The 18,868-nt window shown below is 38.4% G+C and overlaps 1 long non-coding RNA gene across 2 annotated transcripts in view; it reads right to left on the bottom strand.

Annotated features, from left to right (window-relative positions):
• The window catches only part of LOC128086165 (uncharacterized), a 28,214-nt gene extending 11,361 nt beyond the window's left edge, over nucleotides 1-16,853 (bottom strand). Inside the window, exons 1-3 of one of the 2 annotated variants that reach the window (XR_008209269.1) lie at nucleotides 16,241-16,853; nucleotides 15,342-15,636; nucleotides 11,541-11,648 (exon numbers count right to left, since the gene is read on the bottom strand). This is a non-coding gene — a long non-coding RNA (uncharacterized LOC128086165). The remainder of the gene's footprint in view (nucleotides 1-11,540; nucleotides 11,649-15,341; nucleotides 15,637-16,240) is intronic. The other variant, XR_008209268.1, reaches the window with a different exon arrangement.
• Nucleotides 16,854-18,868: the final 2,015 nt, after the last annotated feature.

The following is an 18,868-nucleotide window of genomic DNA, read 5'->3' as shown; positions in this document are numbered from 1 at the left end:
ACCATCTGAACTCTGAAAATTTCAAAACTTCTTTCCAAGTTTTAGAATGGGTATTCCAAAAGTGAGGCAACAGAAAATCCCTGGCTGCTTTTAAAATGTTAGAATCAATTTTGATAAAATAACGTACTTGGAAGAAGAAACTACTTTCTAAAACAAAGTTAGCAAAGTAGGATAGCACTCCAGGCAACCAACTCCCACTCCTTTTATCATCATCATTAGTCATTTTTATTGCAGCAGCATGCGGAAACCCCTGCTGACGTCTGGGCTAGAAACCAGACAAAGACAACAAGAATGATCCTTAGTCCAATCAGATTCCAAAATTATAACAGAACGATGTATGGGAAGGTGGGGGAAATAGAGCAGAAGGTTGAAGTAATTTGCTGAAAGTCAACCTACACATTCTCAGGAGGGCCAGGCACTGACCTGTGGGAATAGCTCTCCCTTTGTCTTGCAAGAAGAGTGAGAATGGTGTGAAAGAGAGGTGAATACTTAGCCTACTAAGATCCTGGGGAAATTTCGTAGCTGTGCAACTCCCTGCACAGCTGGGAAAACACAAGCAAGGTGAAAGCTCATCTCCACATGGTCATCTCTCTAGCACAGCAGAGAAGTGAGATTCAGGACAGAAAATGTCATGATTAACTTGTCCAATGCTTGGCCAGCACCACAACATGGCGGATATGTGGAAGGATTCCTGGAGTCATTTGGTCCCAACTTACTGCTCACGCAGGGACACCAAGAGGTGGCTATTCAGGACCACGCTCAAATAAAATTTGTCTTGACGTCCATCAAAGGAAAACATAGCAAAATTATTACATTTATCTCCCTAAATCCTTAAGAAGAATTACCAATGTGCAATCAAATATTCTTAATGCAAGAAAGCAGTAAAATATTTTCAGTTTTGTGTGTGGTTATATTCTTGAAGATTTTTGAACGTCTCCAAGAACGGAGACTCCACAGCTTCTCGAGGCAACCTCTGTCAATGATTGATTGCCCCCATAGCAAAAACATGTTTCCTGACATTCAGAGATTTCCATTTTTCAGCAAAGGATGTCACCTTGTGTACGCAGCAAAGCCATCTGTATTTTTTAGTTATATATTTTTTTGCTTGAGTTAATTCCTATTTGTATTAAAAAGTTATAAATGATCTGGCTATAGATTTGAAGAGATTATTTGCATATGTCTTCTGTACAGTATGTATAACCATCTGTGTTATTTCCATGTCTGAAGTCAATACTGTACTATGTAAGGAACATGTCTGGATAGCGAGTATAATGCAGCATACACATCGTGTTGCCTCAAGGTCATGGTAAATTGTATCTGTTTATGTGATGCATTCTGACATCCTCTAATGTAGTGCCACTAATTTAAAACAATGACCATATGAAAAGTGAATAAAATTGAGAACACAGCCATGCATAAAACTGAAAATATTTCACTGCTCTCTAACAGTGTATTCAGTAGCATATTGGTAACCTCTCCTGAAGATTTAGGGAAATAAACATATATTTTGATATATTTTTCTTTGGTGGACACTAAGCCAAGTTCTATTCACAAAACCTTAAGTAAAATCACTCTTAAGAGGAAAGATAATATTTATTTATGTTCCTAGAACTGAGAGCTAAGTTTAGCCCTATTTTTTGACATTTAATAGAATCCTTAAAGACATTGCTTGTAATAAAGAGGCTGCTAATAATCAGTAAAATATTTCTAGTACATTGTACAAATTGTACAAAATTAGTCACTGGAAACAATTGTTAAGTCCCACAGTCCATGTAAAGTACAGTGAGACTTCTAAGTCCCATTGAACTGGTGTGATAAGTAAATGAAGAGCAACATAGCTAAGAAACAGCGGTTTGGTAAATCTCAATTTTCAAAGTCAAGTATTTCAAAATGAAGAATCTTCTATTTGTTCACACAGAACTATTTTCTATTCTAACAACTGTTATGCCACACCTATAGGACTGATGCTTTCTCAGTTAAGATACTTTACTAACATTTGTAATGTATCTGTTTGGCTCTACTCATTTTTAAAAGCCAGATGGTCCTGGAAGGTGATGTTTATCCACATTTCTTCCCATTTCATACTATAAAAAACTGCCAATGTGTACTGGGATAAGGTGGCTGGAGCAATGAGCATGCCAGCAAAAAAAAAAACCTTGTGGCCAGAGACCAGCTAAAACCCAAGGAAGCTGGCAGCTCTGCTGTGGAACAACATTCTTCAGGCTTTGGTGGGAGGATGGACTTTCACTCACAAAGCAAAACTGGGATATGAACACTAATTGTACATTCAAATATTTCCTGCTCACAGTGTAGAGAAGTTCTAGGGATAGAAAAAGATGTACAAGACTCCAAAAGTTACATATGTGGAACTAAATGATACAATAACAACATTAAAAACAACCTTCCTCTCAATATGAGCAAGCAAACAAACAAACAAACAAAAAACCAAACAGAAAACCAAAGCAGACAAACAAAGAAAAAAACTATAAAACAATGAGGGTTAAATATCTCCAAAGGTCATTTGAAAATTAATTTAAAGTACTGAAATAAATATTATTTTCAACTGAAATTTGTGATCTGAATTTTTTTGTACTGTAAGAAATTAAGCTGGATTTCCTTCTCTAAGAAGGAAATAAATTGAGCCCTCCTTGAAGTACAAAACAGTGCTGGTTCAATTATGGACTGAGAAATTATGCATTCTACCTCTCATGGACAGTGGTAAACATAACTGTCCGTACAGTGGTACCACAGCATTCCTAGACTTCAGAACCTGCCTATAACACAGATTGAACAGGCAGTTTTACTGACTAATGTTAGATGTGAAAATAAGACCACTTGGTTGAAAAACTGAGTGCAAAATACCTCCAAATACAGAGCCACTCCACCACTTATCCAGGAAAAAAGCTGAGACAAAGGTGAACACATTATTTAAAATCCTGGAGCTTCCCTGGCTTCAGGGAATCAAACTCTCTTTCTTGGTTTCTAAATCAATACCCTACCCTTTGGACCACATAGTCTCTCTGGACCATCTGGTTCAAACTGATGCAGTTCAGCTTCAGTTTATACCAGTTGAAGTCTTGCAGCATAAGCTTTTTAACAAGTCACTTTACGGCACCAACAATTTAATTCATCTTAACAGAAATACAGAAATAGAAACAGTAAAATGTCTTTTGACCTTTGCTGTTGGCTACAGTCAAACCCATGCAATAAAAAGAGCAGAGAAGAAATTTGGGACATATGCTCAAGATGATGAAAAAAATGTTTGGGCATGTAACACAGTACATTGAAGAAACCATTCAGGAACAATTTATCCTGCTGAAAATATTATTCCTATAAGTCTGGCAGGGTCAATGTCATCTCAAATTATGCATTGTACAAGTGTCAGCCATAAAAGAAGACCCACCCACAGGCCCTACACTTTTGAGCAGGAGTCACTAAACACTAGCAATTGATCTGTAGCTCTGGAGACATAAAGGAGGAGCACACACAAAAAAAACCTTTATTGGTTATCATTCATATTATTTTGCTAATTAAGAAGACGTCAATGCAGTGTTAATCAATATCAGTGTTGAATGAAAATAAACTAACACAACTCAGAAAAAAAATCCTCTTAATACAGAGGAAACCTGCAAAAGATTCCCATTTGCTTGAAGCCATTTTTTTCCAAAGACTTCCTAGTTAGCTAAAAGCATTTGTACAAGCCTGTATAACTTAAGAATTCAAACTATGTCCAATTATGCATGTCCTATCAGTTCTAAGCTACTCCCAAATGCCACTGATATGGTTAACATAGCTGACTCTTGTTCTTCTCATCCTCTAAAACCACTCTTTCATGTTGAACCTGGAAGCCATGCTGCACATGTGTTGGATCTGACAGGAGATATCCTTTTGTCACCAAGAGACTAATTTCTATTGAGTTCAGTATAGGCATTGCTTTGCTGCAACCACAAACAGGTCATTGTTACGCCTGGCTATGCATCTGAAGAACCTTTCAAGTTGCAGTCAGACATTAGAACCATACTTTTCAACTCCTTAGACTTCTAGATACTAAACACAGCCCAATAATTCATGTAGAAACTCTGTGAAGACATTGGTGACTGAAACACAGCCAGCTCTGGACTGAGTTACAAATGAAATAGCCATGTCAAATAGTCCAGAGGAGAGAATTGTTGTTTGTTTGTTTGTTTTTTTCTTAAGAGAAAGTGTATGACAGTATTATATAGTAAAATATCTCATGAATCAAAAGACATAACCATTTTTTGACAAAAATTGGAAGATGTGAAATTTTATAACTCTACGTTAGTACAGAAATTATATTAGTTTTCCCATGCTTTAAAAACCCTAGACAAAAGCTCAATGCTCTTGATATTTCTTTTTAAGTAGAAACTAAGATTTACACTAGACAAATTCCAACTTAAAATCTCCAAAGGGTTGACAGCTGTGTCAAAGAAGAAAGGTTTCTCACGGTATACGCTTGTGGGTTGATTTTAGTAGTAAGCACTTTATTTCCAAAAGTCCAATATTTATATTCATTTTATTATTCAAAAATCTGTCTATGGGAAAAAAAAATCTGCCTGCATCTCAATTGCATTTGCTTATATTTTCTTGCCCATAGTTCATAGGTCTTTCTTTGAATTGATTCCAATTCTTTCCTTTCTTCCCCAGTCCACTGGGGATTGCTTGGAGAGTGCAAGCCTGAGTAGGAATTAGCCACAGGCAGGGGTGCTGTAGGTAACTTCAGAGCAAAAAGCACTGCTGAAGGTCCCTGTGTCTGGAGAGGAAAGGAAGACAGATACAGACTGGTAGATATTTCAAGAGAAATCTTAGGGCTTTACAACTCAGAGCTCTATTCAAACCCCCACAGACAATCCAAGAAACAAGCTTTTTATGAAAACCCACTGGCAGTGTTTTACTCTGAATAGCACTTCTTGGACTACAAATGTCAAAAGTATCTCTGCAGTAATGCATTTGGAGGTTGGCCTTGGGAAAATCTTCATGAATATCTGTCAGTAAGGCTGGGTAACTCCCCTCCTCTGATGAAGTCATCCACTATGGTCACAGCTGCACTTCCCCTGGGGCTAAAGTAAGCATTACTGAGGAGGAGAAGTGCACGACTTACAAATGCACAGCACTATGACACATGCAGGTATCTGCAAGTAAAGAAGAACAGAATAGATTTCTCATAAACATCTGCACACACACCGTGCTCAGCCATCATGATGGCTATGTCACCCTCAACACGCTTCACAGCCAGGTAGGGAGAAACTCTCCCACGCCACACATGCAGTAACATCTTTTGTACATGCACTTCCTGACACGTGGTAGTTGCTAAATCTGCAAAATTGACTGCTTCTCATAGGTGTCACATTGCATGGTCTCAAAAGCCATAATCCCTCCATTAGCAAAGTCTCTGTTGCCTTTCTTCTGTTTCCTAATTCTTTATTTCTTGTAAATGCTAATATTTTCTTGTTGTTCTTTGTTATATTATGGTCCATATTGTAGTGCTAGGACATTAGTAGGCTTCTTATCTAAGAGACATTTACATCTACTTGGACTTAATTGTTTCATTATAGTTTTACCTTCTATTTTTTAACAATGCCGTAAACAAGGTAATCTCTCAAGCTTGGCTTATAAATTATTCCTACTCCAACTTGCAGTCATTTATAAATGACATGGGCTACATCTCTGCTGCAGTCACAGTACTGCTGCACACTGAACTGTGCTCAAGTTAGCTTCAGAAAAGCCAGGTGAGAGCAAGAGTCTCTCAGAGAGTACAAAGGGCCTGCATCTGTCTGAGGAGCAGCCACCATCCTGCAACACCTCTTAGATGCAACCCAAAGGCCACGTCCTACCATCTTTCCTCTACTTGTCATTTAAAACCGCTGGACTGATACAGGCTGTGTGCATTTATGTGGGCTTTTGTTACTCCAAAGCAATAAAACAAAAAACAAATAAAGAGAGAGATTTTTGAGTAAAGACAGCCAGAGCCTGTTCATGTTTGCTGTTAAGGCAATCATGTAGACTTTGCTGGAGTGAAAGCTGTTGTGGAAAAAAACAGCCGCACATTTCTCACCAATTCCAAAAGGAATCGGATCAGGCCTTAAAAGCAAAAGTTCCTTGCACGAACAACACTGAGAAAAACAAAAAAAACTACTTTTCATAATTGCTTTTGAATATTTCAACACCATATCTCTACGTTAGTCCCAGAAAATGACCCACACATTGAGATTCTAGCTCTAGTAGCCTAAGAGGATCACAAAGCAACAAAGATTCACAGAAAGTATTTTCCTTTTAGATATCCTGATTTCACCCAGTAACAACTTGTGCTGATAACAGCTCCTAAACTATTCAGCAGCATTGTTATCTATATACTTGCTCTGAAAGTAATGCTTTCTATTTATTTTAATGGAAACTACAACAGATACAAAGATCATAATAACAGTATTTAATAGAGCAAATTCTCAACTAAAACACATTATCTTTCAACATAGTCACCACCATTAGCTATGCATTTTCACTGGGAATGAACAAGACCCTGCATTTCACACTTGTTGCTTGTCTTTCAAGTTGCTGTTGAAACTGTTGAAACGCAACACCAACCACCTCACTGCTTGCATTCACTGTTTGGTCTCCATAAACATTCAGCAAGTGTCAGCAAATGTCGATGGTACTATTTTTTTCTGCATGGAGCATGGAGGTAAATTCCACATCTTTGCCTGATATACACTTCCATGTCAGATGACACTTTGTCAGATTGCCCCTTTGCTGCCATCTATTGTATGGCAAAAAAAAAATGGAACAGAATATTGGTGAGAATGTTCAGCCTTTACTTTCATATCACCAATATCCACCTCTGATATTGTGGGCAAACATAATGAAACAAGGAGTCATTACTTTTGGAGCAGCCCTCATAGACTGGGAAAACTTAAATATACCCATAAAGACATCAGCAAAGATCAGTGGCAAATGACCTTCACTGCAAAAAATCATGAAAGATGATCAAAGTATTATGCATTCATACAAAAAAATCAACATAAAAATCCATGTGTAACACTAATAACGAGGATCCAGTACCTGGTAATTTAACCAGTGAAATGAGCTACTGATCCTTGCCTACAGTTAAAAGAAATTATTACTGCTACCTTCCTGCCCACAGCTAAACAGGGGACTGAGCTCCAGCTTCCTTCCTCACTTTCCTTGTGTTCTTTAGGAGAACTAAAGTGTCCTGAGTGTTAAGGTCATGCAGAAGCATACAATGATGTATTTACTGCATTCAAATTTATTTGGAAAAGCAGCAGCCTTGCATATTTGTGCTGTATCACCTATCAGCAGGCTAAGGAGGGCCAAATCCTGAGAGGGTTGAGCCAGTCAAGATAGATCAGCGAACATCAGTTGAAAGCACAGACATTGTTTGACATATATCTTACACTGCCAGGAGAAGCAGTCAGTGAGCAATGCAGTGCTTGACCTGTCAGTATGATACAGAGCATTTACATAGCTTTTTACAAACATTAACAGATTAATCCTCACCTTGGGACACACAAGCAAGGTTCAGTGGCCTCGCTGAACAGATCTGGAAGCTGAATCACACAGTGATTGTAACCTGATTTCTGGGAGAACTCAGCATCTTTACATGTTATATAAGCAGAATAAGGGATGAGATATTGCACTTCCAGACTGGGGAGACATAGGTGTGAAGCAGATAGCAGCATCAGTCCAGCCATGTGTGTCTGCAGAGAACTGGGCGACAATCTGAAGAGCAGATTTTCTGGCTCCTAAATTCACTCCAGCTGTGACAGTACCCAGTAGGATGGTAGTGCTCACCCCAGCAGGTTGGACACATGCTTGTGTGCAATGCACTGTGGAAAAGTCCTATCTTGTTGCAAATCTCTTATGAAATCAACTATCCATAGCATCTTACCTCATTGCATGACAGTAGTTTCTATTTCTCAGTGCAGAAGCAGCTATCCTGTGCTAATGCTCATGTGAAAGTTGAGTCCTATGCACAGATCTTGGACTTAGCAGTGGGGAGTAGAGAGGATCTATAACAGATACAGGCTTCAAAACCATACTGGCAGACCTTGTATACCAAGGCAGAAAGTGAGACATGGCAGTGGCTGGCAAGGAGCACTGTCTATTTTATTTAGCCTCCCAGGAGACATCATATTTGCACACATCACTTATACAGTTGAGGGACCTGTTCTTAGCAGTGCCACCCAAGGCTGAGGAATACTCCACTGTAAATCACAGGGGAGCAATGATCAGGATCTTAGGGGAGCACAACAGACAACATAATCACAGTTGTGCTGAACTTGCAGGTGGGATGGATGCATGACCACAAGAGAGAGAGGCTCAGCTCATACATACTTGCAATGGACAGATGTACCCAGATACACTGTCATGGGTATTAGGGATACGTGCCTGCATGGGCTGAGGTAGACACAGGAAGGGCCAATGGAGGATGAGTCTGGACAGGCTCCTGATGAGGATGTGTGAGCAAGGAGTGTATGCTATTGGATTCTTAAGATACATGGTAACCCATGCAACTTTATAAAAACACCTGGCATTTACCACTAAAGAACTGATGTCAAGAAGGTTGCCCTTGTCTTACAAAGGAAATTGCTTATTGATTCTATTTGCATCAGCTACTAATCCCTTGCTTAACCTGCAGGGATCAAGAAAGACTCTTTCTCTCTTCATGCAAAACTTGATTTCTGCAGGTGAACTGCATCTCCAGGTGAGGCTCCAGAGAAGGGCAATGGGTGGGAATGAGGAGCAAAGCAGAGTGCAGTGCAGTTTCTGATGCTAAAATCTCTCTGGTATCCAACTGATGTGCCTTCTGCGCATACTCATATATACACTGAAATCCAGGTTAGAAACTGGAAAGGAATCTGATTGTAGGGTCTTCTTTATAATATCTGTCATGTCCGCTTTATTAATATTACTATTGCTTATAAGAGCATGAAGCTTTAGTGATGCTTTTCATCTATCTCTTCTGCAGAAACATTGCATATGTAAATTCTGGTCTTTTACTAGCTTTCTAAAATTCAATGAGTAGGATTGGAATTATTTTGTGTTGAGCATGCACGGATGGAGCAGATGGGTCTTTGTGCATTAAACATCTTTTGCACTGATTTTGGGGCTGGAGTTGAGAAACCACTAGAGCCAAAGATTCCAGCAATCCCTTACAATTCATTAAGAAAGTGCAAGGAAAGATGCAAGACCTGAGGAATCACAGTCATGAGTCAAAATAATGGACCAACCTTTCCTCAGCAGACTCATATATAATAGTGCTATTAAAACCATAATAAAAAGGAAGGAACATCGGATTTTTCCACACTCGGGATGCTCTCAGTGATATGACACATTAAAACACCCTGAGCATTGCAGGAAGTCATGTCAGAAACACTGTTCCCTTTATAATATGCATTGAGTTAACAATACCTTGGGGTGGCTCCAGCATAATATAGATTGTTGCACATTTTCATAACAGTGTTTTGAGGAATCAGAGAAAACATCCAGCTATGCTAAACTCCAGAGCACCTTGATGTAACAAAAACCAACTGCTACTTAATCAAAATACAGGAACCCAGCATAAACAGAAATGACATTGGCAGAATGAATGGTTCTTCCAAGGGAAATCTTGGAATTCCAGCTTTGATAAATACAGATATACAGCACAGAAACAGTATATGCTAAGTGTCATAGAGGTCATCCATTAAAAAGAACTTTTACAAATACTTTAAAATCTCTTCCAAAATCCTGTCTGTTACCAAGTATTTTACTGATTCTATAGTCAGGTTTTTTTTTTTGTTGTTGTTTTGCTATGAATATCTGAACCAAAACTTTTCAACCAATTTTTGCTTTTGATGTAAAGTAAAAAACAAATCCCAACAATACACAGGCCACAGAATTCAACAAAAAGCCTTGTCATCTATTTTCTGAATTGAACAGCTTAAATGACTTGGTTTTAAAGCATTGAATTGGCCTTCCCTAAAGGAACTTTCTGATCCTCTTAACATATTTCTGTATCACCTCTCTTTGCAAAGTATTGTTAGATTTTGGCACATGTCAAAGTGAAGTCCTTATTTCTCTTAACTACAACACAGCATTACCTGAAGTAGAATGAGATGATTTTCAATATCCTATGTTATTTATTGTAAAGTGATAAGTCCCAAACTTTTAGAAGTCAGAGGTTGAAGATATGCACTTCAATAATTTCCATATTGAACAAGTAACAGACTATGCAAAGACTGTTTTCTAGTCACACCACTGCTTGCTGTCTAGCTTAAATAAGGAAGGGACAGGCACTGCCCCATTCTTTTTCTCAGAAAGAGCTGCAATAGACATTCTTGATTCAATTTGCAATCAAATTGCATCAATATCTACTGATCCCTTTAGCTAATCAACTTTTCTCACAAAGCCTCTTCTTCTTGAGGATCTTATTTTGAATAAAAATTGTATATATGTGCATCTCCAATGTTTCTTAGCCAGCTAAAATCCACCTTTCCTGTCAATGTTCAAAAAAGTACCTTATCATAATCATTAGATTTATTTTCCTCATCTATTAATATTGCAGGAAATGTGTAAACACTGTAAACACCATGCTTACATCCTAACAAGTATTTGGATCCTCTGTCATTTAAAAAAGAATTATGGTACATATGAAAAGTTCTTTAAGATCTGTGTGTTTGAAGTTAAAACACGTTTATACAGTTCAATATCCAAATCAAAATGCAAAACATTTCTGTCCTGAATGGGAGCGCCTTTCAGAATCTCTTTTATTGTATCTGCAGATAAGAATGAGAGCTAAGGTTGGCTGGGGATGACCCTGTGGACCTTTGCTGCTGATGATAAGGGAATGCAGGTGCTCCTCCTGGCTGCCCTGTATTTCAATCTCATTCATTTACCAATAGTCCTCAAAGCTATCATTAAATCCAGGCAGCATAAACAAATACACACACATATACACACCTTGGTATACATGGGGCATTTAGGACATTACTATTTAGAATTTGCTGTTTAATCTAGGATGCATTTCCCCCAAGTAGTAAACCAATTACATAATTAAAGGTTACATTCAAACAGAACAGCTCAGGAGAAAAAAAGAATTTTTTAGGACAACTGTCTCACACTGGAAAGGAAGTATGCATCAGTAAATCCCTTTCAGATTTGATACTTCAACTAGTATTAACTTAAAAGTCCAAACGCAAGTCATTAAGCAAAAAATGAAGAAAATGAAGAACAACCTTGCAGGGACAGTGATGAACTGAGAATGAGGACATTTGGGTTCAGTTGAGAACTCTTCCCTGACAGTGTAGCCCTCGGCAGTCTTTTGTTCCTCAGTTCCTTATCTATTTAATAAAGATATTAATACTTGACTAATTCAACTCCTTGCCTGCGTGCACTTGGAAGGCCTCTCAAAGCCTTTTGTAGTAGAAACTACCTCCTCTGTATCTGTAAACCTCAGCATAATAGAGGCCTGTTTTTTTCTGAAGACACAAAAATAGTTAAAACAGGGAATTGCAATCAGAACTTACATCTACCATAGAGCTGGTAGGAACTGCTGTTCAGTATCAACAATATAGGGCTATGAATGGGTAGTGCTGAAGTTGGCCTTTCAGGGAGCTTGCAATTAAAGAGCTGACCTGTAAGAGACAATAAATATTGGGACAGCTATGACAAATCTAGTATTAAATATATATATATATATTTCCCTGAAGGAAAAAAAAAAAAAAATTAAATACTGCAATTCATCACTGAGAAAAACAGTTTTGGAATTTCCTATTAAAAATATGAAAGAGTCTGAATAACAATGCTGAAATGAAATGTGTCATATTTTTACACAAATGAGTTTTCAGGGTTTTTTTTTAATACCTTTGCCTTTTCAATTTCTTATCCTGGTTTCTGGAAAAGAACGATGCTGATCAATTGAAATTTCTCGTTAGATGTATGTATTCTTCCCGTGTTTATGTTTAAACAGTAAAACCTTAAGATTCAGATTTTTAAATTATTTTTGTGTGCCTAGCAAAACCTCGGATTTTTTCCTGGTTCTTGAATCAAAAACACTCAAGGCATTGCAGGTACAGGAACTTCTTATGTGTTCTATTTTTAAGTACTTTTTTCTCAACTAGGAATAGTTGTTGCAAATATGGAAAGTATTTCCATTACTCAGCGTAACTGCTCTGATAATGTAGACACTTCAAGCTCTAATTCACATACTTTATCTAATGAAAGAGTTCCGTGGATTGAAATTAAATACATATGTTTTCAACATCAGAGCCCTATTGAATAGTAATCTAAAAGGAAGGGAAATTACGTTCACTTCCTTTAGAATTCACAGACAACTAATTAAAGCTGTTATATGACTGTTTAAAGTAAACGATGAGAAATGGCACTAAAGAAAGAGCTCTGTCCCAGTACATCATTGATAGAAATGTCTGCTAAAAACAATGATCATCATGAACAAAAGCCTCTTTCTCAAAGCTACACCCCCCTTAGAAAAGAATCAAATCTTCACACTATGTATGTGTTGTTATTTTGGGGATTAATGAAACAAACCTTTTGCTGCTTTAGAGTACTGGATACATACTAAAGGTTATTATTCTCACATTTTCTAATATTTTCATTTCTTCCATAATGCACAAGCTAGTGCAAAAAAAAAAAAAAAAAAAAAAAAAAAAAAAAAAAAAAAAAAAAATCTTGTACATTGTATTCTAAAAATGGACTGTTCTTTATAATGTTCAATGAAGGAAATATTACTTCTTATGTAACACATATCCTAATAATATAGACATTTATAAGCAGAAAATATTGCATGGTGTAATAAAACTCACAAGTTCTAATGTCTCCTGTGACAATATATATCTATATTCTCTAGGAAGTTTGTTATAATTATCACTTCATCTTGCTTCTATACCCTGAAGATAAACATGTTTCTGGATCTAGTAAAGAGCTGAACATGATGTATTACTAAAAGAATGAAAATATGTAATGTATTAGGTAGTTTGGTAAGTCTCCTTGTACTTAATAATAGTGAATGCTTCTTTATGTTCAGTCATAATTTAAATGATGTTTGTTTTTGGTGAGTTTCCAGAGTTGTTGACTAGAATACCTAATAACATTAACAGAGTCGCATAAATAAATAAGGCAATGAATGTTTCTAGTAAAAATACACTCATCTTGGATTTAGAGACCACAAATAAAAGTAAACTTTGCATACTCTGATAATTCTTCCCTAACCATGTGTCTGTACAGTTGTATGATCTTCAAGAATGTAATTGACCTATTTTTCTTGTCCTAATTGCAAGATGAAAGGATACACATGGGTAAAACAAAAAATGATTTTGTTTAGAAGAGAAATACAAACTGTGCCTGAAGCCTAATAAATCTGTTGCCATGGCAATCAAAGAGACTGGTCTTACAAAATCTTTCCTAATTTATTCACATGAGTAGTTCTTACTCATATGAGTTGTCCCATTGATTGAAGTAGACCTGCTGATGTGAGGGGAGATTTGCAATAGGAAATTTGAGTTTAGTATGCAGTCCTTGTTCACATAAAAAGCTGGGAGACCATTTCCACAAGTAAGAGCTTCTTCCACAAGGGAGGATTGGAAGATGACATCTACAAGTTATGTTATCCTTCCTCAGTTTTTCTTATTGGTTCTTATAATATCTGTGCACTTTAAATAGCACAATATAGAAAAAATTCTAATTTATTGTATGTGTTTATATACATACCCTTATTCTTATTATATATAAGAACCCTTATTCTTAAAAACAAGTCTAGCTTTTCTGAATGCTGCCTGAAAACGGCCACACTATAGGAGCATATTTGCATCATCTCAGTTTTCTCTTGCTGTGGTGACATGAAAAGACTGCATTTCCATTCTTTCTTTAGAAATTACCTCATGAGGTCCCTTCACTATGAGGGAAGTATCAGTATCTTAGACAAAACTCAATTTTTGAATAGAATTTAAGCTCTTATACTAAGTCCATTGGAGCTGGTTTGGGCTGGCCGGTCTCAGAGTTTTGCTTTGGCTCTTTGCACCTCTCCCACTCTCTGAACCTGCAGTCAGGACTTCCTCACCTCTTTCCACAGCTGGGGAGCCCATGACAACTGCCACTCAAACCTGCTCCTCAGCATTTCATCTCCTGTCAAATCCAGTAGGACTTGATGGAGATCACCCTCAGGGCAGGGGCAGGCCTTCACCTTGGTTTGCTCCTCAAGGGGCAGCCACCCCTCTTCAAACTCACTGATCAACCAAAACAGAGAAGAAAATATACATATATTTACCATCAACACTCTTTTATTTTTCATTCTATCCTACGCTTTTGAAACAGGAATCCAAAGAAACTAGGCTTTCTTGAAAGCTAAGATGTTCTTCTGCCTCAGTATACTCACTTTATAATTCCTGATCTGCTTGGCAATTTCCAGATAATGGCCATAAGTTATAGTGAGTTGAGTATTTAGTTAATACTATCACTTTGCACTTACTTACCACCTCTCATCCACATTACAAGCAAAATCTTACCACATTCACTGAATTCATAATTATTCCCAATACACAAGCTAGTAAATGACAGAAATTACCTGATACAAGACCACATCACAGTAGGTTTTCTTACTTTTACTGTAACTTAGGTCATCAAAAGTAACATTGTCAAAATTCATATTGGTCATTTTTTTGGCGTTCTGATGTGTAAAAGGATTTTCCTCCCTGTGTATTTAAAACAGCATCCAATTCTGCATCTGATACCTGTTTCCCACAGAGGGTAAGTATTTTGTACCTGCAGATCTCACCTTAGGTAGCAGACATTGTAAAGCCTTCTATAGCTTCTTACCCAGATAATATAGATTCATTAATGTTTCTGTGTTTCTACAGGACCTGTTTTCCCTATTTTTCCCTTCTAGCAGTCAGTACACAACTGAGGTGCAGGGAAAGTGTAGCACCATAACCCCAGAGAGACAGAGACAGAGAGGAAGGGGAGGCAGAAGAAGGGGAATAGAGGGAGGAAAAGAGAAATATCAGAGCAAATTCCAAAACATCCCCTTTAGCCTGGAAATATACCAGTGCTCCAGTGCAAGTGCAGCTGATAACATAGGTATGCACAAACACGCACACGCAAACACACAGAGCCAAAAAGCAAGAAAAATGACAGAAATGATCTTACAAAGCTACTGCAGTAATCAGGACACTTGCTCCTGGAAAACAACCACACTAATAAACCTTCTTTTGTTAGGTTTTTATATTTTTTCAATTTTCATTTGGTTATTGGTGGCATTTTCAGCTCTCACCATTGCAGAAATATTATTATTAAGGAAAAAAAAAAGGCCTTACCATGCAGTGCATCAGGAAGAGATGAGAAGCACAGAGCATGCTGCAGAGATCAAGCTCAGCATGGCACTCAGATATCCTGTGGAACTGAAGAAAATTGTCCAACCCATTCTTCCAAACAAAGCAGACAAGTTTTCTCTAGGCTTGAATTTTTCACCAGAAGTCAGATCTTTAAAGTGCATTATATTTCCTTCTTCGGGAGATATATTTCCTCCAGTTAAGTTTCAGCTCCGCAATGCCATTTCCAATCAGCTTGAAGAAGTTCTTCATTCCCAGATTCGTGGCGTCATCAGAGGGACTCCAAAGACAATCAAATAAAGAAAGAAAGAAAGAAAAAGAAAAAAGAAAAGAATACCTTATTGAAGTCCTGAAATTGCTATGCTGAAAAAGGAAAAAAAGACCAGCTCCTCATTTATTCTATTGTCTACGTGTTTCACAACCACCAGTACTATCTCCTCAGTCTCAGATATGCAGTGCTGATTACCTGTAATAAAGGAGAGACGAAAACTTTCCCAATTCACACATGATGCCTTTTCAATACCACCACTCAACTGTGTGTTACCAAGCAACCCTCCTCATCCAGAAGAATCATTTTAACCATCTGACTAAAGCATCATCTGTCCCTTTCCCTCCCCAACAAGCACAAATGTTAAACTAGAAGAGCGCTGGAAAAAGACTGACAAATAACCCCATAATACAGATGAGATCTAAAGGCAAAACCCTCGAAGCAGTGGAGTTCTGAAGCAAGGAGCTGCTTTGCCTGAAAGATTTGGGAACACACACACTAAGCCAAAAATAAATAAATAAATAAATAAATAAATAAATAACAGTAGCTAACGGAAGGTTGAAGGGGATGAGGTGGCAGTGAAGGGGTGTCAGACTCGGGTGGGATCCTGAATTACCCTCAGCCTCCTGCCTTCTCGCTGACAGCAGCTCGGGCTTCCCCTGCACTTTCTGCAAAGCATATTAATTGATCCTTGTTGCTGAGCAACTAACTCTGGGGAGCCACACCGACAGCTCTGCACGGCGTCAGCGGCGGCAGGAGAGGGGATGCTCTCCTCGCCCGCCTCCTCCTGCCGCTCCCTCCGGGCACTTTGCTCTCCTCAGGAATCTCCCAGCCGCCCCCCGGGGACGCTCTGCTAGGAGAGGGCGAAACCCGCTAATGCAGCAGGGAGCAGAGGGTGGCTGTCCCCGCCTTGCGCAGACCCGAGCCGGGCCGGGGCAGCCCTGGGAACCCCCGGCACAGCTGGAGCGGGCGGTGCTTCCCTGCTGGAAAGCGACGCTGGTTAACCCTCTGGTTCTCCAGGCGGAGATGGAATTACAGTGAACGGCTCCCAGAGTTGTGCCAGTGGATGGGTCTAACAACGCCCGCATAAGCACTGTGACAGCAGGGCGAACGTGCTACTCTTTCTGACCTCTTTAGCATTTTGTCTTCAGACAGAGCAGATGTTCCTGTGACCAAAAGGGTACAGGTTAAGCCAGAGCTGCTATCCAGAGGAATTGCCTGGATGTGCGTCTCTGAGGCTGCGAAATGGAGCTCTCTGACACAACATTTTCCACTGCTTTCTCTGATGTTGTGCTTAATTTGCTCATAGGAGAGAAAAGTAGCAATGACATCATTTAGTTTTGTCCTACAAAAGAGACAGAATAACAGGTGCTGGCTCTGAGGGACTCCTCTTAGAGCTCTAAAGAATTCCTGCAATGCCAAGTAGACAGATCCTGACCACTGCAGTTTGTGGCAGGGTTTCAGCTTACTGCTGTGCTTGAGAGTCTGAAAAAAATCTCTGAAACAACAGTTTCCAAAGCAAGCCATTGCTCTTGTGCTTTCATATTGGATAAATCCTTAGACAGATCATGGCATTTGCTCAGCACCAACTAAGCTGTCTTCTCATTGACCAAGTAAGATGTAAGAAATGAAAAGACCTCAAAATTTCTCTCCCTGGGATTTGGTACTAAGTGTAACATCAGATCCTGGCCAAACTACTCAAGTGTGATTACTGTCAAAGAACTGAGCTACATCAGCTCTTTATTTCAGTTATAGTGATAGGACAAGCTAAAGGGCAAGGTCCTGAGAAATGTCTTAGCTGGCAGTCACATAAATAGATGACTCTCCCCTTGAAAAACTCAACCTGCATCTTGTGTGCTATCCAAATGGCAATAACTGGGTCTTGGTGAAAGGGGAACAAGTTATCTCAGGCAAAAGAGTAACATTTCTGATAGTAGTTTAACCCCACCATGCTGCTTTCATATTACTTTCATATGTTATAAAGCGAGATCTATAGTTTTGCTGCATTTTCTCAGAAGTACAAGATGTTTTCTTGAATATTCAAACCTCAGAAAAGGCCATTAGATCAGTTAGCAGAGCTGCTATATGATGCAGATCACAGAACATTTTGAGTTTATTCAATATGTCTACGTACGCAAGTATTCATTTCATCCTCCCTGGCACAGCTTACAGAGAAATATGGGAATTTCAGTATTGATTTAGTAAATGAAGGTCATTCAGTCTTCTAGCAAGAAGATACAGAAGGGTAAGGAAAAGATCCTATAGTTCACCTACACCCATGTAATTCTGTGATTCTGATTCTGTGATTCCATGATGTAAATACTTCTTCTTCTACATTACCACAGCATACTAACACAGGTTAAAAACACTGAGTTAACATAATAAACACAGACTGTTCCTGATTTATATGATCACTGATTTAAGCAATTATTTTGGCTTCATTCACTGCCTTTTAATCACCTCTAATACTTTGGACATTACTTCTGACCATCTCTCATAGTAACGTCTCTTTGTTGCTGGGTAGGAATAAATCCAGAAAGGTTTCCCATAGCAATGGTTGATGTAAATAATGTATTTTGTTATGCGTCACTGCTCGTATCTGACATTGCTCCCTTTAGCCCATAAGTTTACATGCCTGCAACGAAGGAATAGCAAAAAGGAGGGCTTGAGAGAGAGCTAACCCATCTCTGTCTCACCACAGGATCCATTAACCACGTATTAGTCTTAGGAAATGACTTTCAAACCAGTGCTTACAAGTCTCATTCTGGAATCTCCATGGTTTTGAAAGGCAATTTATTCCAGTGCCTTGCTACTGTAACTATAAAAAGAGTATTTCTAAGCTCCATTGCTGCAAAGTTAAACACAATATTTCTTGTCCTATTTGCAAAGATCAATTCCACCTGGCAACTAGTTTTTATGTATTTAAAATTCACTATCTCTTCTCAGTCTCTTCCCTTTCTAGATTAAAAACTTCAATCTGCTTTTACTCATCTGTCTCTCTTTGTAGGGAGTACTTTGTCACATACTGACAACTGGACAGTAAGTATAAAATTATTTGTTTATAGGCTTGAATGTAAATGCCTGTAAAATGAAAAGGAACCGAAGTTAGATTGTTTGGTTCAGGAACTGAGTTGTATGGTGTAGAAACAAGGGGGAACTGTTTCATCTGGCTCCTGTGGTAGGATTACAAACTGTCTCAGTGCTCCTTTTTCCTTTTCTGGCCAAAATGGGGTTACAGAACAGA

This window comes from Tympanuchus pallidicinctus, unplaced genomic scaffold (assembly GCF_026119805.1).
Source record: "Tympanuchus pallidicinctus isolate F22 unplaced genomic scaffold, pur_lepc_1.0 scaffold3, whole genome shotgun sequence".
Classification (NCBI taxonomy): Eukaryota; Metazoa; Chordata; class Aves; order Galliformes; family Phasianidae; genus Tympanuchus; species Tympanuchus pallidicinctus.
The sequence above is the reverse complement of the archived record's forward strand: the minus strand, read 5'-3'. Positions and strand labels throughout refer to the sequence as shown.